The following is a 20,720-nucleotide window of genomic DNA, read 5'->3' as shown; positions in this document are numbered from 1 at the left end:
GAGCTAGTCCATTACAGGTGGTATGTTAACATATCAGGCTGTGCTGAGAGGGAGGTCAGCTCTGTGACTGCTCTGTGACTGCCCATTAATTCAGCATTTGTCTATCTCCATTGAGATCAGACCTGTCCTTGGGTTGACGCAGCCTATACTGGCTTCCTCTGAAGAGTCGGAGGAGGAAAATCAGGTTTCCTTTTCTGCTCTGGAGAACTGCATTCAGCCCGAAATGCCTTCCTCAGTAGATCCATCACTGCTTCTTTTCAGCATATTTGTAGAAAGGTCATAGACTTAGCAGACTTCTTATCTGTGCATGAAATGAATATGGAAATGCCAAAGTGCTGTGATGCATTTGAAGCTAGGAGTTGGATTGAATATATCCAAAATACAAAATACAAGTTAAATGGTTAGCAGCACCTCCTCTTACATGTACTGAAGCACACAGGGGAAAGAGAACTTACACACTTGCTATTGCTGAAACAGAAGCATGCCTAGAGTTGAAGGCCTGCCTCTAGATCTAATATCTTACGTATGGTGTCTGAGATATCAAATTTGGAGACAGCCAAGACAGAATTAAATAAGTTATCAGGAAGCCATAAAGATTGAGCAGCAATGTCATCTGATCCAGGCTGCTTTTTAGGTGAAGTCCATACTTTGGCCTCAACAACACACCATTTCTGTATGTACATAGTTCACCCTGAAAATGATGCCTCCTAATTTTTTCCTTGAAAATTATGACAGGTACAAAGACCACAATAACACTATTTTGACAGAACAAGTTCCCAGCTGCAAAATGCCATTAGCTGTGCATTTTCATCTCCAATGAGCAAGAGCTTGTGTATTGTGCTCATAAAAATCTGCACCAGTTGAGGTGGCCCGCTGTCACCATTCCTGAAATACCACACTCTGCTCATATCCACTGTTTGATCTCCACAAATGTTCAGCAAGTGGCAATGAATGCCAATGGGTGTCATTTTCTTGCACACAAAAGAATTTAGTGACACACCTTTACTCCATCTGCACTTCCATGTCAGATACCGTTGTGTCAGAAGACCCCTCTGCTGAAATCTGCTGAAATGTTACACAGCAACAACATGTAATGGGATATTGATGGGAAGGTACAGCCTCTCCTGCCAACATCTGCCTCTGACCTCATGGGCCAAAAAAAAAAAAAAAAAAGCATTACTTTTGGAGCAGCCTTGGCATAATTACAGCTCTTCAGTATGGGAATTCATGTCGATCTTTGCTGTAGCAGTATGACACAGTAACAGAGGTTTCGTCAAACAAAGTTTCTCATAGAACAATAAAAGAAGAGACTGGAAAGAAAAGGTGACTTCATGAGTCAGTGTTCTGGCCTCAGCTATAGCTGAACTGTTCCTGACAGATGTTTGTCCAACAGCTCTTAGCTTTCTGATACCAGCAAATCTCTATTCTTTGCCTGAACTTATTCTATTATGAATCAGATGCTATCAAGGCTCAGTAAGAGATCAAAACTTCTCTTTAAATAAGAGGCTGTACATTGCAAAATAAATTATGTACATTATAAAATAAATTATGTACATTAGATGAGGGACTGTTTCAGAAAAAGAAAATAACTGAACTAGACTCCGTTATCATGACTGAAAGGTCTTCTTTAAAATAACTTACGATTTAATAGAAAAAAAAAAGTATGTATTACAGCATACACTGAGATTTAATGAAAAATCCCCACTAAAGTAAAAAAAAAAAAAAAGAAAAAAATTAAGTAATACCTTTAAAGGTGTTAAGAGTGTTTATTGTGACACATAAGGATCCCATATGAGTTACAGTTAATAATTACTTAAATTATTAAAAATTATTAAAAATAATTAAAGTACTGTCTGAAAAACACCGTATAAGTAAGTGCAATATACTTTTGGCACAGCGTCTCACCAGGCGCATTAAGGGTCCGAGGAGCACATTGCGCTCAGGATCATGCAGATGCAGAAGGCATGCTGCAGAGGGCACCATTTGCCAAGAAAATAGAAACAAGCGCAAGAATAATGCTTAAAAATCACACCGGGCACTTCGATTGTTTTGTTACTCATTTTAATCAGGTATGAAGTATGGATTCAATTCCTTCTCCACCAAATTCATAGACTAGCAGGGAAATACTCGCAGTCTGAATTTTTCTCAGAATAATGCATATTCCTTTTCTTTCTTTCTTTTTTCTTTTTTCTTTTTTTTCTGAAAAGAAAACAAACAATATTTACTGAAACGATACTATCTGACAAAATGTTACGCCGAGACAAGCAGTTTCTATGCTTTGGATTTATTCTGCCATGTAATAAATCACTGGAAAATGAAGTAGAGTTGAGATATAATCTTGCAGAGACTAATATTATACTGTATTTTACACACACACACACACAAAAAGCTAATAAAATGACTGAACAAGATAAGATGTTCAAGTTCACCATTTTAATGTCTTCAGAGAAGATGAATGTATCACTCTCTGTCTGTACACAGGGTATTTTGTATGTTAATCTAAACGCAGCCATCCTGCCGGTGATAATCTACATATTGTAAACTCTGATGGATGTTGCACAATAAACAAATTCAGTTTTCACGGGAATTAAAAGGGAGGTAGGAAGATATCAGGTAAAAGAACGAAAATATGATCTGAGACGTGAGTTTTCAATATCAGTACATCACAGTATTTTCAGCCAGTGTCTGACTGCATATTTTATCACAGTAGGTAGCTTTAAAAATTATTTATGAGACTTGCAGAACACTTAGTGTACCAAAGAAAGGACAAATCACTTCTGCTCAGTATATGGTTATGCTAAAATCTCACTCATCTGTAGCAAGTTAAAGGAAAAGCTTCTCCTGTTTTCTTTTTGAGGAAAGCAGCATGACTGTGATAGCAACCAGTGTCAGGCATTTAGTAGCTCAGCACACTCACCCGTGCACACTAACAGGGAAGAGAAATAGTTTTCTCTTCCAGCTCTATGGATAAAGGTGGCGGCAATACAAACTATGCCAGCCTGCAGTGGAAGCTGCTTCTAGCAGCCTCTTGATGGCTCTTTGCTTGACCAAATAAAAAATGTGGGAATGTGCAATCATCAATTTTATGAGTCTTAGTTTGAAAGGAACTTTTATTTCTACCTTAGGTTACTTTGTTGAGATCTTTGACTATTGCTAATAAACTCTGAGGATTAGATTTGATTGTAGCCTGAAGACTGAAGCAGACTCTGTTCCATTACATTAATCAGGAAAATCTGAATACTGATCCAAGTGACAAAGTCAAACCAATTCTCATGCTGGTGCCAAAAATATATTGTTCGAGTAAACATACATCCTGCAAAGCAGTTATAGAAATGCATTGAGAGGTGCTGGGCTTACAAGACACCATGTTACTTCCTTCAGTCCCTGGAAGCACGGAGGCTGCAGAGGACTTTGTTGGCACTGTACCTGGTTGGTGTTCCAAGCTCTGCATGGAACTGGAGGTTCTCCCTTCTTCGGACAGTGTGGTGAGAGCTGCCTCCAACATTACTCATATTATTTCTTTCATGCTCTTAACAGTAAAAAATTTGTCAGCTGAGGAAAAGAAGCCAGGAAAAAAATCACATCACTGTATTATTAGAGAATAATATTTAATCTTCGTGCTTTCCCAACATTTACTATCACTCTTTCAATCTTGCTCCATCAACCATAGATGTCTACTGCACGCATTTACCAATTCCTTTTTTGCTGTGTGCCATGTGAGGGCAATAAACTCTTACTTGGCCCTCTTCACATGAAGTTTTCTGGTGATTTTTTTCACATGAAAAATAAAAAATAAAAAAAATCAGAGTGACTGGGAAGCATGTTGGGTCATTATAAGGGAAATAAGGTGCCATGCCTCCAAGTGGAAAAGGTTTCCTTTCTGAATGTTGCAAAAAGCAATAAAAACTTCTTATGTACTGACTTGTTAGATTACAGCATGTCTACATTTGAGAATGTTTTTAGAAGACATAAGGTCATTTAGACACTAGAAATGGCATAAATATAGAAACGGCACAACAGTATGGTAATTCATTTTTAAACAGTGAAATAAAAGACCCTAAATGTACAGTGGTGGCAAATAAGATCATGTACATTTGAAAAAAGCAAGGCTGCTTTGCTGCTTCCTCCAACATGAAACCTTTCATGTTGTTAATTTGTCCTGTTCTGCCAGAACTGAGGACACAGGGAGAAAGAAAGACAAAATAATGCTTGCGAGGTTTTGCTCTGTCAGAATTCAACTTCAGCTTTAGTAATGCAGTCTCCCATTTATTTCTGCTTTATTTATTTTCTCTAACAATAGATTGGCTCTGAGTATAGCAAGTTTTCACTGGCTTCTACTTAAGCATGTCCTAAGCTGCCCATAATATCTATAGGACCTTTTTACATCTCCTGCCTCTGCTGTAAGAAACTGTGATAATTTGGTCACAGAACTAAGCCACTGTCACAGGTAAGAAATGGAAGGATGCCTTCAGATGCCATCTCCTCTTGCCACTAGGCCAGGATTAACTAGCTCTAGCTGTTAGTGTTACCCACAGCTGTTAATGAAGTGAACAGCATTGCCAGCCACTGACCTGAAGGGATGAGCAGTGTTGGAGCCTCACACTGTTGGGCTGGGGAAACCTTGTCAGAGGCTGAACAGCCTTGCTTGTCTAGTGTGGATCAGCTTTTTATGACCTGCTTCGTTTCCACAGGCTTTGGCAAGAAGGGCTTGTGATAACAGTAATCTTCTGATTTCGTTCATCTTCCAGTGCAGCAGTAGGACTAGCAGAACAAATCTGTGATCATGTTGGATTTGTCTTTCTTTGACTAATGCCTAGGCCAGCCATATCCACTCCACAGTTCACAGGCCACACAAGGCCAGCCCGGACCATGCTGTGACTGCCCCATGCCCTGTGCCATCACAGCAGTAAATCTGCCCCACCAAGTTCAGAGAAATGCAAGTGGCATGACATGTCTTTTAAAAGGGACAGAATGAAACATTAGCAGTTAAAACAGCTCAGCAGGGAACCCGAGATAGGATTAGCTTCTCTGAAAGTGCAGTACTAACTTTGAGCCAGACAATAAGATAGCTTCCTATTATTTTATTAAAGTAAACCCAACTGTAGCAGGCTCAAGGGAGATGAAATAAAATCTACCCATAAATAATTGCTTGTAGCCATTTGTCTTAGTCCCCTTGAACTTGTTACTGCAGTCAAGTTTGCTGTAGCAAACTAACAAAACATAATCTTTTGTTGCCTGTGTAAGAGAGCAGCATCAACACATCCACTTGGTACTGCTTATATTTCCCCCTGGAGTTACAAGAATTCATTTTTCTAATTTCAGTGAGTAATGGGATTTTACAGAGGACTTCGTGTGATTGCTGGTGAACTGTATCAAGAGATGTTTGTAGTAAAGAATTTTCAATGTTTTGCATCAATACAAAGATTTTATTGTATCTTATGTGCACATTAGGCACCTCTGTTTTCACAAGAACAGTCTAGCATGTACATTTTTCAATATGGTTTTGCTCACAGTGCCCTTCAAGTAAGTGAACCATCCTGCTCTAACTATTCAGCACAGCAAATTGGCTGGATGAGCAAACCCAGCTCCTGGCACACTGCAGAGGTTCCTTCCCATTCAGCCCTGGGCCAGATGTGTGTAGGCTGCAGGTTGTGAAATGGTGTTGCAACTTGTAAGTCTTTGAAGTGAGTCCAATTACTCCATTACCATTCTTGCCTCAAATTGCTCCCCATCATATATCCCTGATCCTCAGCATATTTTAACTGCACTTAAGGCTAAAAATAATATAGGAAGAATGTCACATAACACTAATGATTTTTCTAAATAATCAGTGATAATGTGATAAGAGCTTATGAAAGGGAAATGTTTATGGATTATGTGACTGTATTGATGTACTAATTACATATCCCATTCGATAAGTGCTTTAGTGTGTTCTTACTTGACTTTCATAAACACTGCCAGGGGATATAGCATCAGATGTTATCACTGCAACAGAAGAAACAAAAATTGCTTCCATAGACTTGTCTCCTGAGGAAATAAAATTAGCTGGAATTTAGTAAATTAGTAAATACTTTACCTGTATACTTGTTTGTGTGAATCTGAAACTTGGGGAGCTTTGCAAACAAATATTAACAATCAAGTAAACAAATAAAAGACCATTGGAAATACATAATTTTAATTTCTTTTCAGAAAAACAGTAGGCTTCCTCTTGCATGTTGCAGAAGAATTCTATAAAACTGGTTCCCTGAAAATGGATAAAATGTGATTAATCTGGAGAGAAAAGAAGGGGAAGGGGAAAGGGAAAAGAAAAGGGAAAGGGAAAGGGAAAGGGAAAGGGAAAAGGAAAGGGAAAGGAAAAGGGAAAGGGAAAGGGAAAGGAAAAGAGAAGAAAAAGGGAAGGGGAAAGGGAAAGGGAAAGACCCAGCTGCCGGACATTTCAATTAATACAAACACCCAAAGACAAATGATTATTTAGAAATATTCTCAATTAGTATAATATACATTAGAAAAATCAAGCAAACATTCTCTTGAATATGAAAATGCAGGTTTCCTGCTATTTCAGAGCAGGGTAACATGGCTGTAGCAGTAGGGACGTATTTACAGAGCATTTGTGAAGGACTTTCCCAGCAGGTGTAGGTGCATGCAGCACCCCCTTCAAGCAGAGCCTGCTGGCAGAGGGCCTTCTGAGCTCCTTGGGCTGCAGTCACCTCCACTAGAACACCTGTTGTTTGGTCACACATAGAGCTGTACAAGCTTTAGATGAATGCAGGGATGGATCCTGAGGCACAACACATTAGCATCCTGTAATCAGTATGACAATATATGGAATATTCTCATGTAAAATGTCAGCTCCTTTAATCTCGTGCCATCAAGGAAGTTTAGCTAATTATTCCCACCAAATGGATGAAAATGAGTACTTACTTAAAAAGCCTAAAAGCCACGGAATCAAGACCTGTATCCCCACAATGACTTTATAAGTTTAAGACCAGTAAATTTGCCCATGTTTTTCAGAAAAGCAATTTCCTAGCATTTTACCCTGAGGTCTGTCTCATGTTTCTTGTTTTATATAAATATATATATGTATTGTTTGTAAATAGCATGTACTGTTAATGAAAAATATTAACAGTTTCAGGCAATGGAAAGAACATGTCTTAATTTACAAGGGCATATCCATGGGAATTTAGGAATTTAAGTCAGCCTTGTAGTAATGACCTTCCTTCTTTTGGCATGCAAGCACCACTTCCTTCTGCAGGATCTGAAGTCTTGTTTTAATAGATTGCCATTATGACAACCTGTGTATTGTAGGTTTAAATTACTATGTGGGTTGAAGTCTACTGAATGAAAGAAGAAAATCAACAAAAGAAATGTTTTTTGCCAGGTGCTTGCAAACAAATATGTTTCCCGGAGGGCAAGAAATAAAATGCATCTTATTAAATCACATAATAAATGACCCATGTAGCACAGTTTATTTTACATTACCTAAGTTAGGAGGTACTGAGCCAAATAAATCAAAGTGAACAAGGTAATAATTGTTCCTCCTTTTATATCACCTAAAATATGGAGGTAATGAAGGAAATGTGATTATAGTGAGAATACTTTATTAGTAATAGGCTTTTCTTTCATTATTTTTTCCAAGAAATCATGTTTGCTGTGGATATGGAGACACTTTTCCCTGTACTTTCAAGCTGACATTTCATATATTTGAAGGGGAGAACACTGTAGTTGTAAAAAAAGATCAAGCACATTATGTAGTTCACTTTTTTTTTTTTTTTTTCAAGTACAGACTTTACGAGTTGGATTTGTTTTGAAATTTTTCTCATGACTTCTGGCTGTGAGAAATCGTATGTTCAGGAAGAGGTCAAAACATCTCTTGAGTGCTTGTATTAAAATTTTTATGATTTCTGGAAACTAAAGAACACCATAGATTCTTTCTTTCATGTGCCAACTAGTTTTATTGAAATAAATGGAATTACTTAATGGAGGTTATGTGGTGAATCTATTTCTTAACTGAACTGTGTACTGTAGCCATTAGTCTTCAGTAGGATTAAGATTTCACAGAGTAGCAAATTAGATTTAATCATTACAGCTAAGTAAATGAAATAGCAATATGGCTCGGAGTAGAAAATGACCTTAATTAAGATTAAAAATATTAAACAAAGAGAAATATATCTTCCTGATCAAGATTAATCATGCACTTGCCAGATCTAAAGCAGAATTAGATTTTTAAAGGTGCATATAAAGAAGCTGGTTGTTTAAGATTCAATATTCAAACCAGCTTGCTGAAGAACGCCCTTACCGGCTCAGACCCAGGTCATCTTAATTTGGTATCCTCTCTCGTAGGTCAGTCAGCAGCAGAATTATGAAGAGATCTTCTCTTGCGATAATTCCACACAGGTTTCTTCTTTATGGCCAAGAGTTCGTGTTGAATTGTAGCCACCATATTTAATTTGTATTGATGGACCTGATGTCTCTGATTTTGTTTAAACATTTTGCTAACTCTTCCACACTTTCTATGCAATGTCTTCTGCAATAGAATTTCACAATCTGCCAAAAACAAAACAAAACAAAACAAAAAACCCAAAACCCAAAAACAAACAAAAAAACTCACCTAAAACAAAACAATAGGGTTCAAGTTGTGGGATTAGGAAGTAGTAACTATTTAGTTTCTGGTCAACAGATGTTGCCTGGCTGTATTGAGACTGACTGTATCTCAATGATCATGTTTGCCATGAGACAGAAGTTGTGGGCTGCACAGTCCTTGTGTGTTATAGATGGTTTATATTGCTCTTTTGATTATCCAGTTTCCTGGTAAAAAGTATTAGTTTTGCTGCTAAATGGAATTCCACGCTGACCGAGTTCTTCAATTTTTAAAATATTTTGTCTGTATTTTAACCACTAGTCTGGGTTCAAGTCATCAGTTACACCTTTCCTACCCACAGCCTTCCTCACCAGCTACACTTTCCCCCATGCATGGGGAAAAATGGACCATCTGTGCTTCTGCAATTGTACTGTTCTACACATATAATGTGGATTGATTTTGAAGAAAGACTCTTGATTTAATCTGATCTATTCTGAAGGTATATATCTTTACTCCTCTTATAGAAATAATTTTAGATTCCAGTTGACCATTTATTCAGATTTCTGAAGGGGTCATTTCTTCCTAAGGTGTAATTCTGAATGAATTGATCACTTGTGCTGTCACTTATCTCTGCAACTGCAAAATGGCTCTCTATGAAGGGTGTCGTACAAAACAAATACTTATCTTATGAGCTAATCATGTGAATGGGCAGTTCCAGACTCTGTGGGCCAGCTCCTCACAGTGATGCCAGTTTCTGCATTGAATTTAACAACTTCTTGTGTGTTATGTCTTAACAGTAGAAAAGGTCAAGGCCAGCTCAAACATGAAAACAAGAGGAAAAGGCAGGGAGAGAAGCTGCTAGCAATCCAGGCAAGCCTTGGCTATTCTGTTAGCTAAGTACCAGCCAAAATTCAATCTCTTTTCTCCAAGAAAGCCTGTCAGGAATGAAGTGGACACACAGACCTGCTTGTCCTCCCCCAAGGGAGCAGTTATCAACATAGCACAGTGGGCTGTAATCTACATTTCCCATTTACTGGCAGGTGTGAAATAAACTGAGACTTAATGAAGTGTTTTGTAATTCTTTTGGGATGAAAAATCATTCTGTAAGTAGCATCAATCTCAGTGGCGCTGGTGACTCTATTGTCTGACTGAAAAGTGTGGATAAGATTTGTAAAATTCCTTCTATAATTTAGACATCCAAAGAACCTCAAATTCACCTTTACACAAAACACATACCTCCTAAGAATACTGTTTTATCCTCTCACATCATTCCCATAGATTATAAATGATTTTCTAGAGCCAGCACCCAGAGTTGGCTCAAGAGGCAAATACTTGGGAGAAGAACAGAGGAAGGAGTTGGGGCCAATTCCCACCAGCTGTCCAGAAACACAATCAACCAATTTGTTCATCTGTGTTAACTCTACCCTGCCAACAAGTCTGCAAAACATGCTGATTATTTTGATCCCCTATAAAATAGTACATTTCAGGATGAGTTTCCTTTTTGTAAGAAGAAAGAACCAGCTAACCAGTAGCAGAAATATTAAAACTTTGTAAGGCCTCTTATGGTCAAATAGAGCCAATGCATCACATTCTTGCATTAGATTACAATAGGCATAAAACAAAAAGCTGACTGAACCATCACAGGGCTGCAGCCCATGCCTTAGCACCATCTGCTGAAACAAGAATGATCCTCTTTTCCATACTGCTCTGTGTTCATCCCAAATGTCTCTCCCTCACTGAAATTAGTAATTATTTTGGGTACAGGCCAACAGGAGAATAATGCAGGTAATTGAGAATGGTTTCAAAAGATTAGTTTTCAGCTAAATAGCTCTGTGCAAAGAGTCTCTCTGGGCTGTCCTGACAGCCTTTTTGTGTAGGTCAGTGAGGATAACAAGCAGTACTTGCCATGAGTCATTCCTGACAGGATTCAGGACTGAATCAAGGAGCCTGGTACAGAAAGCCAAAATGCAATCAAAAGGGTGGTTAGTCTTTGTGTTCTTGGCAAATGAGCAATACCTGCTTGTAGCTGGTGGCTTGAAGCCACGATTGAATTGTGTATGGATTTTGTTTGTTACCAGTGAAGGCAGCAGAAGAATAAATGCTGCTTTTGTATGCTGTTTGTTGTTGTCAATTGGTGGCTTCCAAGGCAGCCATTCCGGATTGCTCTGCATATTTTGCTAGTATGAGACAGGGAATTAAGAGGATTGGTTTGGTAAAAATATTTTTATTTTAAAGTCGGTTGTAATTGAAAGAGTTAGACCATATCCAAAAAACATGAAACAGATTGTGCTGAATATGATGTGTTATCTTAATCAAATATGTCATTTGAAGGGGAACCAAATTTGGTCATTGCTTTATTGCCACTACATGATCATTTACTAGAAGCCAGCAAACTAAGCACTGCTTGTTAAAATCTGAGTGACCTTTTCAAGACTGAGTAGAGTGCTAAGGATGTCAAACGAGTCACGTTTCCTTATCTGGTGTGACAGATGTTTGATTTGGTTGACATTTGCAGGATTGCACAAACAATTATGACTTCAATTGTTTATTCATCAGAGGCTGTGAAGTCATCTGATGGCGCACATATACAGTTTGATTTATTTGTTTGGTTTGGTGCAATTGGTGGTCTCATCTAAGTTTGTCAGCGTTTAAAAAGGTGTAAGTAGCAGTTGTATTCTTGGTAGAAAGGTCATTTTTTCCTGGCAGGTGCTGCTTTAGACACTAGCAGTGTATTAGGGAAGCCAGACATCTAACAATTTTTGAGAATTACAGAGGAATCAAGCAATCACACAAACCTCTATGAAAAGTCCTCAAATTCTGAGTTTCACCAAATGAAGAAGTGCTGTGCTTATCTGACTGCTCTTTGAATTGCTGATTTGTGTCTGCTAGATAGTTTACTGGGATTTCTTTCCCTTTACTTTGACATTTGTCCAATAAATCTTTTTTTTTTTTCCACACACTTGTGTATGTAGATCAATTTTCTTCTTATTATAAGTTTTCTTAGAGCAGTACAGTGATGTTAAAACACTGTATTTTGAAAATAAGAGGTATGAGGATGACTGTAATCCCTTGGACTTTTATACAAGGCTACTTGGACTGAGCAAAGAAATTGAGTAAGGATTAGACAACATTTATTTGAATTTTGCAGCACTAAGTATGTGGCCATTTTGTGCAGAGAAGGAAGCTGTAGGAAAGTGGGGTTTGTGAGTAGCCAGTGCAGAATAGGTGAAAATGTTAACAGGAAATTTTTACAAATAATTTCAATTTCTTCATTCTGAATATATTAATTCTCACCCAGTTAATACTATTTATCTGAAACACAAAGCAAATCCATGCACTTCAGATACTTTTGTAAATTGTTGTCCTTACAACAACATACCCAAACTACAAAAAGGAAGGAAATTGTTTATTAGGAAAATATTCATCAAATAGGAGTAAATAAAATGGTGTCATAAGACAGTGACATAGTTTTGCTTTTTTTCCCATGTACAAATGTTTTAAAGTCCCTTCGGAATTCAAAGGAATTTCTTATCTAGTTGCCCTTATATCTAATGGACATTTTATTGCTCCAATGGTAAAAAGAAACCACTTTTTTTTTTTTTTTTACCACACTTTTTAAGGAATTCAGCATTTTTTAAAGAATATGCATATGTGGTGGATTGACTACATCTGATCATCAGATGCCCACCTAGCCACTCCCTCACACTGACTCCTCAGCAAAACAGAGAGAAGAAACATGATGGAAAAACCTCATGGGTCAGAACAAAGGCTGTTTGAAGAAAAAAAAAAAGAAAAAATCAACAAAGGTCATATACAGAAACAAAGTGAAGAAGATTTATTCTCTACTCCACATCAGTAGGTGATGTCCAGATGCTTCCTGGGAAGCGAACTCCTGTCAGACTCAGTACAGCATGCATTTCAAGAAATGCAATTATCTTCTCCCAAGTCTAAAAATACTTGGCAAGAAAAGCATGATCATTCCTAAGTTACTTATGTTCTGCTCTAAAAATCTGCTTTACATGACTTCAGCAGTGTCATCCTTTACGGCTTAAAATTACATTTACTTTGCAGCATGACAGTATCACAAAGGAATAAGAGCAAAGAGCTTTGGCCCTTTTTCGGATTTTGAATGCTTTAGAGAACAATAGTAGAGTAAGTAGCAGGGTAGAGTAGAGTAGAGTAGAGTAGAGTAGAGTAGAGTAGAGTAGAGTAGGATAGTTCAAATATCATCAAGTCCAACTTCCTGAACATTTCAGAGCTAACCAAAAGTGAGAGCATGTTATTGAGAACGTTATTCCAATGCCCCAACACTTGACAGACTCAAGGTTTCCACCATCATACTAGGAAGCCTGTGTCAGAGTCTGACCACCCTCAACGTACAGAAATGTTTCCCAGTGCCCAGTTCGACCCTGCCTTGGAGCAGTTTTGTGCTATTCCTGTCCAGCCATTGGTGCTCAGGAGCAGAGCCCAGCATCTCCCTCTGCTTCCCTCCTCAGGGAGCTGCAGAGAGCAGTGAGGTCACCTCTTGGCTTTCTCTCTTCCAGACTGGGCAACCTGAATGTCCTCACCCTCTCAGTGCAGCGCTATCACCAGATCTGGTGCTTGCTCTGGATGCTTTCAAGGGCCTTTTTATATTATGGAGGATGGAATGGCACACAGTGCTCAAGATGAGGCTCCACCAATGCTAAATATAGCAGGAGAATCACATATTTTGCCTGGCTGTGCTGTGCTTATTGCACCCCAAAATGCATTTTGGTCTCCTGGCTGCCCAGGCACACTGCTCATGCTTAGTCTCTGCTACCAGTACCCCCACATCTCTTCCTAGTGAGCTGCCCTCCAGCCACCTGTTTCCCATCTGTGCCTGTATCTGACATTGGTTTAGCATCTGGCCTTTACCACTGTTGAACATCATGTCACTGATGACTGTCCAGTGCTCCAATCTATCTAGATCCCTTCACAAGGCCTCTCACCCACCCCATCCCCTACCCCCAAAGGAAGTCAACAGCACCTCCCCAGTTACTATCATCAACACAAATGTCAAGGATGCATCCATCGTTGGCAAAAATTTGGAACAGAATTGGCCCTAGAACTGAGCCCTACAAACTACCATCAGTAATGGGCCACCAGCCACGTATACCCTCATTTGCTGCTATCCTGTGAGCTCTATTGTTGAGCCACTTTATCACTCAGCATTGTGTGGTCCTTTTCATCTTACAGGTGCACAATTTGTCCAGAAGGATTCTGTGAGGGATGGTATCATTGTCCAAATCCAGAAAGAATACACCCACCACCTACCATTCATCTACCTTATCATGGAAGGAGATCAAATTACTAAGGTCAGATTTCACTTTGTGAACCCACATTGACTGATAGTAACTTTGTTCGTTAAGGGCATTTTTGCAGTGTTCCCCAGGACAATCTTCTCCATAACCATACCAGGGACTGAGGTTTAACTTGACAGGTCTGTAGTTTCCTGGGCCCTCTCTTTTGTTGATGGGTATTTCTTTGGCTAGACTCCTATGACCTTTGGTGAATTGTGAAGAATTTGGAGAAATATCCAGCTCTAATGACCATTAATTCCTTCAGCACTCAAGGTTGAATCCTGTCAGGCCCAATGGATTTATGAAGGTTGAGCTGATACAACCATATCCTTACAATTTTGGTGATCACAGATGGAAAGCCACTGCTCGTTCAGTCATAGTCTTCCTATCTGAGATCTGAGAAGGTCAAGATCTGGCTGTCAAGTAATGTAGCAAAAATAACATTGTGTACTCTGTCTTCTCCTTTCTGGTTAGCTGACCATTTACTCCAAGTATCAGTCCAGTGCTTTCCTTTGACCTCCTCTTGCTGTTGACATATTTAAAAAATGTCTCATTTGTTGTCTGATGCCACAGTGTACAGTGTCAGCTCAAGTGGGACTTTGGCTTTTCTCATTTCTCCCCATAGATTCAAACTGCAGCTCTATAACATCCCTGTGAATCTCGATCTGTCTTCCTTGCTTGCAAAATTTACTGTCTTTTTAAGATGAATGTGTCAGAAAAGCCTGCAGAAGAGAATGATGGATGGGGAGAGAGTGGTGAATTTTGATATCCTGTGCAAGTAGCAGAGACATTACAAGGCCAGGTGGCATATTGCCTCCTAAAGTGCTTCTGACTATTGAGTTCTACAGAAAGACTGGAAAAACTGTAAGTATCAGCAGTTGAATGGGAGCCAATCAACCAATCAGATAGCATCAAATGGGAAAAGGCTCAAAAAGAGTTTCATGAGATGAGGATTGCACGAAATGGAGAAACTTTAGTTTTCATGTATTATTGAAATGGCCTGTGATTTGACACAGATTCGTATGAAATAAAAAAACTGGAGGATTGAGCGTAAGCAGCAAAATAACTGTTTTTAATACACAGGTCTTTTTTTTTTTTTTTCTTTTTTCTTTTCCCCTAAATGATTTTCAGTCATTGCTTCCAGTTGTGAGGAGAGATTTCTGCTTAATTGGTGTTCCTGAAGTGGGTTGGCCAGCTTTTTCTGAAAAATGGGCCTATCTGAACAACTTTACATAGAGAATTCAAAATGAATATTTGCACCAGTATTTTAGAAAATACAAGCCAGAAACTAGGAGATGCACTGCAGCTGCTTTGTTTTTGCATTTCTCAGATAATTATAGGTGACCTAATTCAGTAACAGTTAAAGTAGTAGCAACTGAACTATAGATAAGAATCATGTTTTGTTTCTTCAGGAAAAGTAAAAACTATTCCACGTACAAAAACCTTCAGGACTTAGATAGCAAGGCTGGGAGGAATTCCAGCAACATTTCCCCTGCTCCAGTCTTCTTCATAGCAGTTCCTTCATGCCACTGAAATCCAAGCAGAGAGGCTGTAGCACTGCTCCTCTTTCCCAGAAATACCAGTGTGCCTTACAATGCCTCAGATCAAACAAACAGCACAATAGAGATTCATGTTTTGGTGCTAGGGAATAGAGCACTGAATAGAAATACCTGGGACCCAAATTAGACCCAAATCATTCCCTTCTTTTCCTTTCTTTCTTTTCTTTTTTTTTTTTTTTTTTAAACTTTTTCTTCACCTGGTAGTTGAACACAGAGCAGTTTATCTGATTTTTGTTAAGTGCCGGCCTTTCCAGTCTTAGTACCTCTCATCCAGCGGTGCCTTCCACTTTCTCATCTTTAGTCTGATGGTTTCAACTCTTTTAGTTTTTCTTCTCCATCTGTAGTCAATAAACTCACCTTTCTTACACTAGTTTGGTCAATAATTTTTCAAAGTCATTGATTTCTAAGGGAGACCAAAGGTTTTATGTAATAATCTGAACTGAAAACTTCTGAAGAAGTTTAATAAGTGAATGTTTTCAGTCTCTGGTATTTTTCTTCTCCTACAATTTCACAAATCCTTCTAGAATTTGTATTTGAAAGTAATGTCATTTTTGAAGTAGGATCTGCAGCTATTTTCTTTCCTGCATGATGTGATTTAGAGGGTGTTTGCATGCCTGTTGAAGGGGGTCCACGCTTAGCAGGAGAAAGCAGCATACGGAATCACCTCCCCACACAGGGCAGCTGCTGCGCAGAATGTGAGAGACCCAAATTCAGTTTTCAGAGATCTCTCTTAGCTTCTTGAGAGTGTGCTTTGCTAGGGTTGACTCATGATCCTGTCCTCTCAGTACCACCTCCCTGAGCACCTTGACTTTTCAAGGATTTTTTGTGTAAGTTTAATAGGAGAGATAGTTAGGGCCTTCTCCTAGGAGAGAGGAGATTTGAGTCTAGACCAGGTTGGATGGGGCCTGGTCAGTGTGATCTGCTGCCTAATTTAGAGCTTGGCAATGCTGCCCACAGCGGTGCTGTTGGAACTAGATAATCTTTGAGGTCTATTTCAACCCAAGCCATTCTATGATTCTGTGATTCACATAAAAATAAATTTTATCTGTTTACATCTATACTTAATCTTTGACTAGAGCAAGTGTCAAGTGTCATGTTTTCTTGCCAGAATACCAAGCTGTTGGCTTTCTATAATGAAATGAATACTGAAAGACTAAAAGCAGTTAAACTTGGTCTCTACCTTAGCTATGGCTCCTGATTTCATGCCACAAATGACGCACTCTGATTATCTCTGAGATGAGAGGACCAGTTCCCTACCCCAGTGCTGTGCTGGTGTTCTACACACCTGCAGCTAGATTAGGTTGCTCAGAGCCCCATCCAATCTGACCTTGAATGTCTCCAGGGTCACCACCTCCAGGCTTCCACCATTTCTCTGGGAAACCTGCGCCAGTGCCCTACTGCTCTTACTATGAAAAAAAATTAGATGAAATGAGACTCATATATATGTATATATATATTGCTTGTTTGCTTTGTTTTCTGATAGAATTAAGTGTAACTGGCAAACTGGTTTACATACATTGATTTCAGAGGTGTATTTACACTGAACCGATATAGGGTTGATATAGGGGGTGACACTGATGACAAGCTAAATGATGCTTGGCTATATCCTTTCTGTCTGTGCTACCCTTTGAAAAGGGGCCCAGCTCTGAGAGGCATATACACCGCCTAATTGTAGTGAGTTAACAGCAAAACTGTTACTGCTTGGCTGTAAAGAGTTCTTTACAGTGTCAGAGTCAGAGGAAAGCAGAGACAGGGAAAGGTATGGAGACAGGGGACATGTGTGCCCCCGGGAGCTCACAGTTGGCTGCCCTCCTCTTAGGGCAATGGTGCTGCAGGCTGCCATGAGGAAGCTTCATCAGGCAGGGGCTAAGTGAGATGGATCTTCTTCAGCGAGACAGATCTTTAGCTTTCACTTTCAATTATCTGGATGGTTCATGAACGCATGCAAAGAGAATTGCTCATTCATATTAATGACCTGTATATAGATGTTTGCTTATTTTTCTTCCTATCGTGCTGCTGCTTCAGGCAAGATATAATAGTTTGGTTGTCTGCAAAGCTCAATTTAGGCAAATATCAACAATGACTGATGCAGCAGACTAGCAGCTACCAGGTTTTCCTTCCCCAAGGATGAGATCTTTACTTTTGTTGAAAGTACATTTAGCCCAGAATTATGGACCAGTTTTTCTGCTATGCTTAGTCTAAGGAACACTTGAGCAATTCTGAATTCTAATCATGCACACAAAATTGTGGGGAAGAAAACCCAGAACCTCAGATCACACTTTCACCTCCCTCCACCACCTGTCGCAATTTTTACACACATTTTATTTTCACTGACAAGGTACATTTCCACATTTTGTTGCTAGCTCTTAGAGGTTTAATTAGGCTCTCAGCAACACTATTTATACACTGACATTTTTCAAAGAGCTGCATGCTCTACATAGCTAATGGAAAAGGTGGCACAACAGCAGAAAAGAACTTAATATTATTCATGGGATGCTGAATGAGAAAATGGAGCAGTGGATCACATTAATTCCAGCAAATACTATTATTTTTAAACTCATTTAAATGCAAGTCAAACTTACTGAACATATCATGCTAGAGAGTAACTAACATTTATCTTCTTGCTATAATCAGAGCAAACAGGCTCAGGTGTGCAGTCAGAGGGCGGCATTTTGCAGGACCAGGCCATTAACACAGCTGCCTCTGATGATGCCTATGGATACCCCAAAGGAGGGGCAGTTCTATCTTGGTGCTGTATTTAATTGGAAAAGTGATTAATTGCATGCATTCCCATCTTCACAAAAGGTCTTAGGGTCCCTTCATAAGTACATTTTGGATCTCCCAAAAATGAGTCAGTGCTGTCCTAAAGAATGTTTCAAATTCATATACCCATTGAACCTGCAGATGTGTTTTTCTACCTATGTTTTGTTTTTTTTTTTTTTTTGTGATAATTGGAGACAAATCTAATTTAGAAATAATAAACTAAGGCATAATTGTGTTCCTCTGATACCTACTGCAATTTCAGGTTAAACAAGGAAGAGAATTAAGCACTTACACTTTATCTTAAATATTCTGATGCACAAATATCATGTTTGTATGGGATACTTACAGCTATTTAACATAACCCAGTGAGGTGGGAGCAGGTTGAAACAGCACTGGACAGGCCTGTACCCTAGCCCTGCTGTGATCCAGTAGGTGAATCATCTGATCCCTCTATACCTGACTTTTCTTGGTCATAAAATTGACAAAGATCATTTTCTTTCAGGTGGTGGCAACAGAATTAGTGACTTCATTCTTTCTTTTTAAATAATATTCACTTATATCACTGCACCAAGACTCTGGAAATCAGCCAAGGTAGTGAAATACACTGCATACATGACCTTTGTCTATGAAGAATAAAAATAATTCTCAGGAGTTGGCTTGTGCAATGCTGTTCAAGCATCATCCATCACTTACGTTCTACAAGAATGGCTGCTAATTTGGTTGTCACAGCAACCACAACTCTTGCTTCCATATATTCTTCCTCAAGCTCAATTTGTTTACAAACCTCAAGGTTGTTTCATGTTCCTATGTTAACCTCATAAAGGAAACAAATTTCTGGCCAGTCAAAGAACAAATAAATTAAGTAAAAGGAAAAGAGCAGCAACTTACATTAGAAAACATTCTGAATCTTTACTAAACTACCTAATTAGTAATAAAAATATATATTTTTTTGTTTATAATTCATACTCCAATTATTGTATGGGGCAATGTATCATTTCAAATGACTATCAACAACTTTTCAAATTCTAACTTTCAAAGCAGGAGAAAGTAGCCTTAATGTAGGTTTCTCTTGTACTATTATACAACTTCGTCATATAAGGACTGATCACAACAGTTCAAAGATGTGGTTCATCAAATCCAGCATCCTGTCTTCAATGTGGGCTAACACCAGGTGCTTCAAGTCACAACTAGATAAAGCCTGGCACTTCTGTTCTCCATCTAATACTCATTCTTCTCAGGAAATTGGATTTGAAAAGGATACATCATAACAAAGGTAGTTGCTGAACCAGAAATCCAGCATGATTTCATCTGGAAAACCAATATATTTTTCTTTTTTTTTTTTTCCCATTAAATCATATATATGTATGTAACAGAACATAAGTCTTTTATTCCTCCCTTCCACTTAAAACTAACTTCCTGCAGAGGAGTGTATAGCTTATTGATACTGTATAGCTCAAAGTCAAAGCTCCATCTTCCCCCTTCCCCGTTTAAAAATAAAATAATATTTTTATATCCATGTCACACTTCAGGAGTCACAGATTGAAGGTGTGAATAGTGAATTACTGTTATTGGAAGTAGTAATATTTTTCAGATGCGAACAAATTTGACAGAATATATTTTTCCTGTCCTTTTCTTAACAAAAGAGTTCCAATAATTTTCTTTTTCATCATGCTGAAACTTTCCATGTCTGAAATTAAGAGATACTTTTTATTTTGCATCCATCAATATGCTACCTGAATGGAATAATACAATTGCATATTGTGTTCAAGGAATGGCATGCGACTTACGTGCACAATGTCTTTGGGATATTTGCAATTATTTTTTCCATTCCTTTCTTTATAAGAGGTTAACTCTCTCCCTGCCTTTTTGATTACTGCTCACACAGCAGCTGTTTTCATGCCAGTGTAATCACAATTCATTCAGAACACATCACCTCCACAAGAACTTTAAACCACCTCGTTATCACCATCTAGCCAACAAAACTGAATCTCATCTGCTATCACATTGCTTAAGAATTGGCTACCCTATACACCTGACAGATATATAAAATCATCAGGCAAATCTATTTGGAGTGCTGCTTTGCCATCCTATCCCAGTATAGTATTTTTTTTCTTCTAAGTATTTCCAGCCTCTTGATTCATTCTTCCTCTCTCCATCTAAATATTTGATTTACCTGATTCAGAACACTCTTAATAAAGACATTGGGAACATTTAGCTGTCTCTATGGGAAAGAGAAAAATTAATGTTCCAAAGTAGGCCAGAAAGATCCTCAAATTGGAAAAAAATCCAGATATCAAAACATAAGAATGCCTTCTAAATTGTGCCCTCTTAGACTTAGATTAAAAACTTGAAGAGGACTACTAACTAACATCATTAACATGGAATCACAGAATGGTTTGGGTTGGAAGGGACCTTTAAGATCATCTAGTTCCAACCCCCTGCTGTAGGCAGGGACACCTCTCTCTAGACCAGGTTGTTCACAGCCCCATCCAGCCTGGC

This window comes from Meleagris gallopavo, chromosome Z, assembly GCF_905368555.1.
Source record: "Meleagris gallopavo chromosome Z, MGAL_WU_HG_1.1, whole genome shotgun sequence".
Classification (NCBI taxonomy): Eukaryota; Metazoa; Chordata; class Aves; order Galliformes; family Phasianidae; genus Meleagris; species Meleagris gallopavo.
Note: the sequence above shows the minus strand (reverse complement) of the source record.